Source organism: Camellia sinensis, chromosome 10, assembly GCF_055761805.1.
Source record: "Camellia sinensis isolate YWXY chromosome 10, ASM5576180v1, whole genome shotgun sequence".
Taxonomy (NCBI): Eukaryota; Viridiplantae; Streptophyta; class Magnoliopsida; order Ericales; family Theaceae; genus Camellia; species Camellia sinensis.
The window spans coordinates 54059094-54069119 of record NC_138970.1 but is presented as its reverse complement, the minus strand read 5'-3'; the positions used below and the strand labels follow the sequence as shown (position 1 = coordinate 54069119).

Here is a 10026-nt window from a genome sequence, read left to right as displayed (position 1 = left end):
ATTATTTGATATAGGACAGGCTAAATAATGTCGGCCAGATGGCAATTGGCAGAAATTGAGGTGTTTAAGCGTATCCTATGCTAAGCCTGTGTTTGACAAGTGAGTTTGCAGGTTTTTTTTGGTTATTTTAGTCACAAAAAACAAAATAGGCTATTTTAGCCATAACAAACAAAACATCACATCTAACCCATAATCATTACATTTTTCTCTCACAAAAAAACTCAAAAAAGTCAAAAAGCCCTTCCCAAACCAAGCTTTTAAGCCCAGGCTAAAATAGTCAAAAAAGTCAAAAAGCCAAAAAGCCAACCTTGGGCCTCGTTTGGGAACCATCCTTTTAGCCAAAAAGTCAAAAAGTTACTAAATTAGCCAAAAAGCCAACAACCCATACCAAAAAGTCAAAAATTCTCTTTTCTCTCTACTTTTTGCACATCTTTTCGTAAAAAGTCAAAAAGTCATCCCAAACATATTAATTTTTTTTAGCTCATATTTTAACCAAATAACCAAAAAATTACTAAATTAGCCTGTTCCCAAACGAGCCCTGCTAGATTGGCCGGTCATTGCTTTCATAGCAATGAAAAAGACAATAGATTAAAAAAAAACAAAAAGACAAAAAAGCAAAAAAAAAAACAGAAGGGGTTGTTGGTTATATATTGTGTAAGTACTTTCCTCTTAGCATATGTAGATTTCTTCGAGTCATCCAAGGCATAAACAAATTTTCTTATGCACAGAGGCCTTTTCCTTAGTAGAGAGACTAGTAAAGTTCCTGTTGAAAATAAGGGTGGATAGAGGAGGCCATAGTAGGATCTAAAGTGAGAGAAAAGGCTAGGGGTGGGTGGCTTAGACTTGGGATAGGAGTGGTGTGGGGGAGGGATGATTAGAGGCGGGGAAAGAGAGAAAGAATCGAAGGGAAAAAAAAAAGAGATAAATTTTATTTTATCCTCTTATAGTTTGGCCTATGTATGGATTATCTCCCTTCTCAATTGAAAATAATCACAATTTTTATGGTTTGTGAATTAAAATGCATCGTTAGAATCGTTAATAATTTAATTAAAAATCTAAAATACCCTTGTATATAAGTAACCAAGGTGTGTGAAATATGGATATTTTCATTATTTGCTTGGGAGAAAAAACACACTTTAACCCCTTATGCTTTAATTCACGTACTATTTACCTCATTAAAATTTAAAAATGAGCATATAATCTCTTTATGTCTGGCATGTATTTCACACTTACTATTAAGTTGGATAAAATATTATGTGATTATTTACAAATGAGGGAGGTAATCCACACATGAGTAAAAGTAAAGGTAGTCAAGTGAAATTTATCCAAAAATAAATGAAAGGGCAAAAAATAATTATCCTAAATCCCATTTTTTAAAAAAACGTATTTCTCTAAAAAAATAGAAAATAAAAAAAAAATTATTTGATATAGGACAGTCCTTGCAGGCTAAATAATGTCGGCCAGATGGCAATTGGCAGAAATTGAGGTGTTTAAGCATATCCTATGCTAAGATTGCTAGATTGGCCGGTCATTGCTTTCATAGCCATGAAAAAGACAATAGATTAAAAAAAAAACAAAAAAACAAAAAAGCAAAAAAAAAAAAAAAAAAAACAGAAGGGGTTGTTGGTTATATATAGTGTAAGTACTTTCCTCTTAGCATGTGTAGATTTCTTCGAGTCATCCGAGGCATATACAAATTTTCTTATGCACAGAGGCTTTTTCCTCAGTAGAAAGAGTGGTAGAGTTCCTGTTTGGTTCTTGTTATTATTATGGCCGAGGAAAACCACGAAACCAAGCTTCCTCAACAACAATTTGCTCCCGAATCAACTTTCTTCCCACCAAGTAATGTTTTTTATTTTATTTTTTTATTTTGCTTCTTCTTTCTCTTTCTTTATTAAGTTTATGGTCAACCATGCACCATTAATTTCCATTTTGATTAATAAAATTCATGATCCCTAACTTTTTTTCATTTTTTTTTTTTGTCTTAAACAGTTGGTGTTTCCAAACCTTTCAGTATTGTTTTTGTGTCTGAAAATACAAAAAAACTAAAACGTGTATTTTGAAAACGATATCAAAAAGCGCTTACCTACTATATTACTGACAAAATTCAGTATCACTGGACCATATTTTTGGATCAGGGACAACTCTAAAAACGACATGGCCGGAGCTGGTAGGCTTACCAGCAGAAGAAGCAGAAAGAAAAATAAAAGAGGAGATGCCGGAAGTTCTGATTCAAGTGGTTCCACCAGATTGCTTGGTCACCATGGAATTCATTGAGTCTCGTGTCCGATTATATGTTGATTCATCTGGAAAAATTGTCAATCCTCCCATAATTGGTTGACAAGTTTTATTTTAATTTTCGACAATAAGTTTTACTTTCTCAGTTCATGAACTGAAAATTTGTAAGACTTTGATGACTAGTATAAGACTTGCTATTAATCCATCAGTCTTGTTTATTTACAATGAATGCTTTCTTGATTGAAACTGCGTAGTTTTTTTTTTTTAGGTGTGTGTGTGTGTGTGATTTTTCTTTTTTGGGGAATTTTTTTGTATATGTTTGGGTGGAAAGAAAAATAGCTAAAAATATCTCAAGATTCTAGAGTCAATCAACAAAAACTTGTTGATGAAGAAAAATGACATAATGTAAAAGTGTGTGTTTGTATATATATGCTATTGTAACTATGTCTTGCCATTATTATTAAATCTTCTTATTATGTGTTCTAAGAATACATGTTAATAACTATCTAAAAAAAACAGAAAAGAATATGTGTTAATAAGACTTATAATTTTAAATATGAAAAATAGAGTTAACAGCTCCATTCTCTCAAAACCATTCCCACGAATTCATTTCGATTAATATAAGAAGGCCTACCATGCTTCAATTCACTTGAAAATGGCATTATGATTTGAAAAATGTATGTCTTCTCTTTTGGGATGCAATTAGGTTCCAAAACATATCACTGAAAATTGAGCTTCATGAATCTTGATAATATTGGCATACGAGAAAGAAATATTCGTCGTCGCCCTTACACCTTGCTACCAAGCTTGCCTTGCTCTGAACAGCGTCTTACTTATTGCAAACAGAACAAAGGTGAGCTACCTAGCGAGTGATTTGTCGGAAAACCCATTCGGTAGTCAAGTTAGCTTTCTTCAGGAAGAAGGGAATTCAGAGAGAGAGAGAGAGCTGTTAAAGTTTGTTTACTTCCCTATAGTGCTTGAGATACGCTTTTTGTAGGCTAGCCATGTAACCCCAAGTTATGTGCACACTACTTCTGTCATCCTTCTCTGGACGATGGCTGTACTACCGTCTCTTTTTCCTTACACGTGTACGCGTTAATACCGCCAAACAATATCGGCCAAACTGCAAAACAATATTGATACGTCTCTGGAGTGGATTCCCTTCCTTTCTTCATTGGACCACGTGGAGTGCCATAATCGAGCAATCACTTGCATAATCCCCAAAGTGCTAACTCAAGACAACCTTGCGTTGAGCAGAACCAGGTCAGTTTCCAAGCCGGTTTCAGGCTCAGTCAATCCCGCAAGGACGTCCCGCTCTTAGACTGGTTGATCCCCTTTACAACCTTTCACATATTAGCTCGGCTCTAGACCGCGGCTTATCTTTAGTTTACTTGGTCATCGCTCACGTTCTAACCCTAGCTCGGCCCACCGTAAAGGACGCATGTCCAACCTTACTCTGGTCCCACAACAGCTCGATTCATAGCTGTAGCCTAGACTCGACCTAGCAGGATACGACATTGAGGCCCGCGTGGGTCTAACTTAGCCCAACATTCTGACCCGTGTTGGCCTAGCTCGGTCAAACATTCTGTCCCATATGAATTTAGCTCAGCTCATTGTCCAGCACAAATTTCCCTCTCAATTGGCAAAGCAATCACTTTACCCATCTCCAAGCTAATGAGGATATATATTTTTAAAAAAAAAAGAGAAAAAAAGAAAAAGATTTGACCTGACAATTCACTTCTTATTTGCTATTATTTATAAAAGAATTCATTCAGTTATGGGTACCCTATACATCTTATACATTTTTTTGGATACATATTATGTATTTTTGTGACAATTATCAAATAATCTTCTAACAAAATTATGACAATTTTTATTTAAAAATAAAATTACATATTTTCATAATATGTTAGGCATTTTTATACTATTGCAACAACGTTCATCTAATACATATCCTACCATTTATAAAGAAGGGCAACGGAAAATGGGGCAGAGCATGGGCTTTCTTTATAATGGGGGTGGGTTCAGATGAAGTAGGCCAATTGTGGGCCTATAATCTAATGGGCAAAATCTTTACAATTAAAAGCAAGGACTCACAGGTTAAAAATATAAAAATAAAAAAATCTGACTTGTACAAGTTGCTCAGTTGCAAAGGGGATTTTTTATTTTATTTTATTTTATTTTTGTTTGGATGAATCATAAATTTGAATATTTTAAATTTGACAAATACATGTGATTTATAAGTGATTGCGAGTTCGTCAAAAGAAATTTATATTGAAGTGTTCAAAGTTTTTTTTTTTCCCCATTCACGTCAAGTCAAGTTTGCAAGTGTAATAATAGAAGAGACAATAGAAAATAGAAAAGAAAATGTTAATAATTGCTCAATCAACAATGATTAAATCTTGAGTGGTCGCAAAAGAGAATACAGAAAATAAAATATTAAAATATACGTAAAAAATAAGAAAAATTAATCTAAGGTTCCTCTCCTATATTTAGTAATGGAAAAGGTCCACAATATTATTTTATGATGTCTAAGGTCCCTCAACCCCCACACTCATATATATCACAGAGAAATTTCTCAAATCAAACCTCATTTTTTTTTTCTCTCTCTCTCACTCCAAACTCTTCTACTGAATTCATCTATTCTCCTCTCTCTCTGTGATCTTTGCATCGCTCGCATTCTCTCTCATCCGTCTTTCTCTTGCCAACCACCAAAAACCAAACCGCTATGGAATGCCGTGAACTACCAGTGGCCACCGTGGGCCACCAATCTCTCTCTGTGTGTGTCGTTTTTCACACAGCTCCTTCTCTTGCTTTTTTTTCTTGTCAAAACTTCAGGGTACCAACACTACAGGTGCGTTAATTCTTTCAATTTCTTCACACACGGGGACGTAGTTGATCTAATCCCAAGTTGTTTGTTTGTTTGTTTGTTTTTTTAATTTTATAGAATTTCAGATTTTGCTATCTCCTCTATTATTGTTACAATTACAATTACTCATGAATTGTTGGCTTTGGGGTGGTGCTACGTGTTTGGGGGTTTTTATGGCGGACTTAGGCCTCGTTTGGCAAGAGGTTATTTTAGCCAATTAGCCAAAAAGTTACTAAATTAGCCAAAAAGCTAACAATCCATACCAAAAAGTCAAAAATTCTCTTTTCTCTCTACTTTTTACACATCTTTTCGTAATTAGCCAAAAAGTCATCCCAAACATACAAGTTTTTTTTACCTACCTTTTTAGCCAAATAGCCAAAAAGTTACTAAATTAGTTTGTTCCCAAATGAGGCCTTATGCTCTTGATTTTGGTATAAGCGGCCATGGAGTATGGGCTTTTTGATAGTAGTGGTGAGTTGTTCATTATTAAAGATTGTTGAAGATGAAGTGGGTTTGAGAGATGTTGGAAATCACAGAAAATGAAATTTCTCTGATTTTGGAGAGAATTTCTCTAGGTTTGAGAAAATTTCTTTGTAAAGGTTTGTCTGGAAATTTCTGTGGTTTTGATCTGGGTTCGGGATTCATAAAAATTCTAGGAGTCCACTGGACTTTGTATCAGTGGTTGCGTGTTTGGTTGCTGAGAAAATGTGTAAAATAGAAAAAAAACTTAAAATTTAAATATTATTAGGTTGAAGGTCTGTGATGAAGATGGTATAGAAGATGAAGTGGGTCTGAGAGAGGAGTAGAGAGCTAGAAAATGAAATTTCTCTAATTTTGGAGAGAATTTCTCTAGGTTTGGGAGAATTTCTCTGGACTTTGTATTGATGGTTGCGTGTTTGGTTACTAAGAATATATGTGAAATGGAAAGAAACTTAAAATTTTGAATATTATTAGGTTGAAGGTCTGTGATGAAGATGGTAAAGAAGATAAAGTGGGTCTGAGAGATGAGTAGAAAGTTAGAAAATAGAATTTCTCTGATATTGGAGAGAATGTCTCTGGGTTTGGGAGAATTTCCTTGTCCAGAGAATTTCTCTGGATCAATTTGAGAGACCTTAGACATTATGAAAATATTGGATGTCTTTTATGCTATAAAAATCTTAATATCAGGGACCCTAAAAAAAATCCTTTAAAAAATATAAAGAAATAATATTCAGACTTATACTCCTTACATTTTCCTTGATAGCTAAAATACAAAAAAAAAAAAATATGTTAATTTTTAAGTAAAGTGTGAATATCAGAACTTAATATCTATATATATCTATACTATATATTAAGCAAAAGGGGATTTTTAACCCCAAGTCTTGTGGGAGCTCCAATCCTCCAATCTAAATTTTCTGATTTTTTTGATTTAAAAAAAAAAAACTTAGCATTTATTAACTTCTCTCAACCCCCAAGTTTTACCCTCATAATAACACTTTAATGCATTAAGAACAAACATAAAAAAAATTCTTTGAAATCCAACACATATGAATTCCTTGAAAAGTCTCAACACACACTACTAGAATTATAATTTTTTGCGTCTATTTTTTTGTGACTGATTAATTAACCGTCGCAAAAAATCATTTTTGACATCAAAATTTCATTTTACAATCTCATTTTCGTCACCCAATCGTGTCCTTAACTTAAAAAAAAACCCCCAAATTCTCTCCCTCTCAATCCTTTTTTTTTTCTTCTTGTTTTCCAAATCTGAAGTCTCTCTGTCTCCTTCTCAAAATCTGTCTCGCTCGAATCTCACTGCCTCTCTAGCTCGAATCTCACTGCCTCTCTCACTCGAATCTGTTCGATCGATTCAACTCTCTCAAGTCCACAACTGTTGAAGATTTCATAATCAGTAAGCCTAAATACATCTTCATCAATTCAACTCTCTCTGTAACGATCCGAGTTATGTACTTCTCTGTAATGGAATCTGTCTCAAGAAGAATCTGTAACAGCACTTTACACGGAGCTATGACGCGCTTGTGCTGGTCCGCTCGTGACAGTGCCTCGTGAAGGCGAACGCGTGTTCTATTTTCCTCAAGGACATATTGAGCAGGTTAGTTTCCAACTCTAGGCAATCATATTCGGAGTTCTTTGTTTCTTTCAGAGGTTAGATTCATTTGGATTTCTCATAATGCTCTATAATTTTATCAATTTTGTCTCTCTTGGTTGTGCATCTCCAATTGTTCATCATATTCAAATTTGATGAAAAAAATGGCTCCAAAATGTTTGATTATTGATGAAGAATTATGTTTGATTATCTTCAGTCATCAAAATGATATTACTCCAATTTTGCCATCATACAATGATTTTAGGAATTTTTAAATTTTTATTTTATTATTTTGTGATCTAGAACTAGCTGATTATCATTGATATGATCCACAATATAACCCTGACCTTGTGACGCAAACAACTGATGATGTACATGATGATGACTTGTAGATCAATTGACATTACTTTTAATATTATCATAAGAAAGGTTGACATTACTTTTAATGCCAAGGGAAACCAGTCCAGTTGCCCCAATCGCTGCCTCTAGGTTAGTTATAGAGTTATAAGTTATAGAGTTCGGTGTTGTTTGGTCCAATTTATTAGAGTTGTTTATAGTTTTTTTATTTTGAGAAATTTGTGCCAAAGTATTTTTTATAGTTTCAGTTTGTAATTTATGAGGTAGAAATAGCTTAGGTAAAATTATAAATAAATACAAAAATTAATTATTTGAAAGCAGTGAGAGAAGTGTTTTTAACTTTTAACTTTTTACTTTTTACTTTTCTGTTGTCAACTTTCAGTTTAAGGAAAGTTATACAAAATAGCCTCTTCAAGCTTATAGGTTGTTGACACTGTGGTTTTGGAGCATGATTGTAGTGCATGTTTGTGTTATGTTTTTGACTAATGAGGTTGTCCAAACAAGGCGGAATTGGGCTATAACATTGTCTTGACCTAGACAACAAGAGTTGATTAGGTTCACTCTACTCATCCTCTGACATTTAACAAAAAAAAAACTCTTCAAAAGTTTCTTGTGGAGGGCACAAAATGATTCCAAGTGTTGAACCGTACTGAGACTTTTTTTCCCTCCAAGGCTGAAGTTCATCGACATCCTCATTGAGTTATTAGAATGGTTAAAATTCACCCTCTTTCTTTGAAAAACAACAGCAAATTCAAATTTAAAAGTGTAATAATGGAACACCAACTCAAATGATTTCCAAAAGAGTTGCCATGAGGAGGCTGCTATTTGGCATGTCGAAAGCCATGACCGCTCCTCGAATTGACGGGTCCCAGCTATATAGTGCCCTCGCAATGCCATTCATATTCGAATGTTGAGGTGGCTGTGCAACCGTGGCAGAGTGGTCTGATGAGGGAGGCGATCTTTTATCGTCCAGTGAAGGAGATTTAGTGTCTGTGACATTAGACGTGGTGATGTCATGGATGCTAGACCTCCTCTTATCCTTCTCTCCAGAAAGCTTCCTGATAAAGTACTTCTGAGCATGACTCACAACAAACTTCAAAAGAAAATGAATAGGTATGCCACTCTGCTCTTCAAAAGGAAATTATTAACACATTATGTTAACCTATTTCTCTGCTTTTGATGAATTTTTCAGCTTATTATGAATTAGGTTGCCTATTTCTCTGAGAGTCGTTGTTATGGAAATAGCATTTTAAATCAATTCTTTTTGGGTGTATGTATGGCCTCAACATTGTTCAGTAGTTTTTTGTTGGGGAGAGTAGCATTCAAGATTGTGTATGGTTCCTAGACCCGTCTTTAGTATTTTTTTTTTTTTATCCGCATGAATTGTGTAGTTCATATATGACATGGTTAATGCTGCTCTTTTATTGCTGTAAATCAGCATCTGCTTGTTTTCTTTAATCTGCTTGTAAAGAGCCAAAAACAGGGGTCAATGATTACCGCCAAATATAGCTCACTTGTTTGGCTATTATAGTGAACCGACGGTGCAGGTTCAAATATTGAAATTTGTTGTGGTCTTTAGATTTTTAGATAATGCTATATCATATAGCTAATAGGATTAGTGGACTCAGCAATAGGTTTGAAAAATGTTCTAGAATGAAAATGAAATCTATTTATTGTCTCTATTTTGCTCATAACCAAAATGGGGCAGTACTCCTAAAAGGGCTACTTGCACACCTTGAAAATTTTGAAAGTACTCCAAAATAGAGCACAAAATGGGGTAGTATACTCTACACCACAGACCAGTAGCCATACACCCATTGGAAATTATGGAAGGAAGCTATCCTTGATAACCTCGTAGTAGGGAAATCTGGTGACTATAGTGAAGAAAATTACCTCTTTGACCACTCTAGATTGGTTTCTCAAAGTGCTCAAAATCAGAAGCTTCCTTTTTTTCTCAGACATTAGAAGGGATTTCTATTTTTCCTTCATTAATATTACAACTTATTGGATGGATGGCTTGGTCCTCTTTTCATTCATTTTGGTAATAATGCTTTCCCTTTTGGCTTCTTTACAGTTTTCTCTCTTACTTCCAGGTGAGAAAGAATTTGTCTACGAAAGTTGCACACCTTTGTCATCTTCTTCAGGCTCCATTGAGGGTTCTTTCACATTTGTCTCTGGAAGGTATGTAGACAATTCACTATTTGTATAAATTTCTATTTTTTTAAAACCAGCGAACTCTGAAGCACTCAATGATGATATCTGCTCTCTTATTTCTTATCTGGATGAGTTTACGTAAATAATTTGGCATTTCCTTTGTTCTTTATTTTAGCAGCGTATAGCGATGGAGTGTGGATCGCCTTTCAGGATTTTGTTCATCATTCATCATGTATCACTAAGTGATCATGACTTGTGTGGTTTACACCTATTTTGATGATGACACCTTCAGTTTATCTTGCATTTATGTGCTTTCCCAACT

The 10026-nt window shown here is 34.5% G+C and overlaps 1 long non-coding RNA gene across 1 annotated transcript; it reads left to right on the top strand.

The window, feature by feature from the left end:
- The first annotated feature begins 1477 nt into the window (after positions 1–1477).
- Positions 1478–2443, top strand: LOC145801113 (uncharacterized). Its single transcript, XR_014342016.1, has 2 exons — positions 1478–1842; positions 2139–2443. It is a non-coding gene; the product is annotated as an uncharacterized LOC145801113 (long non-coding RNA).
- The last annotated feature ends 7583 nt before the right edge of the window (positions 2444–10026 follow it).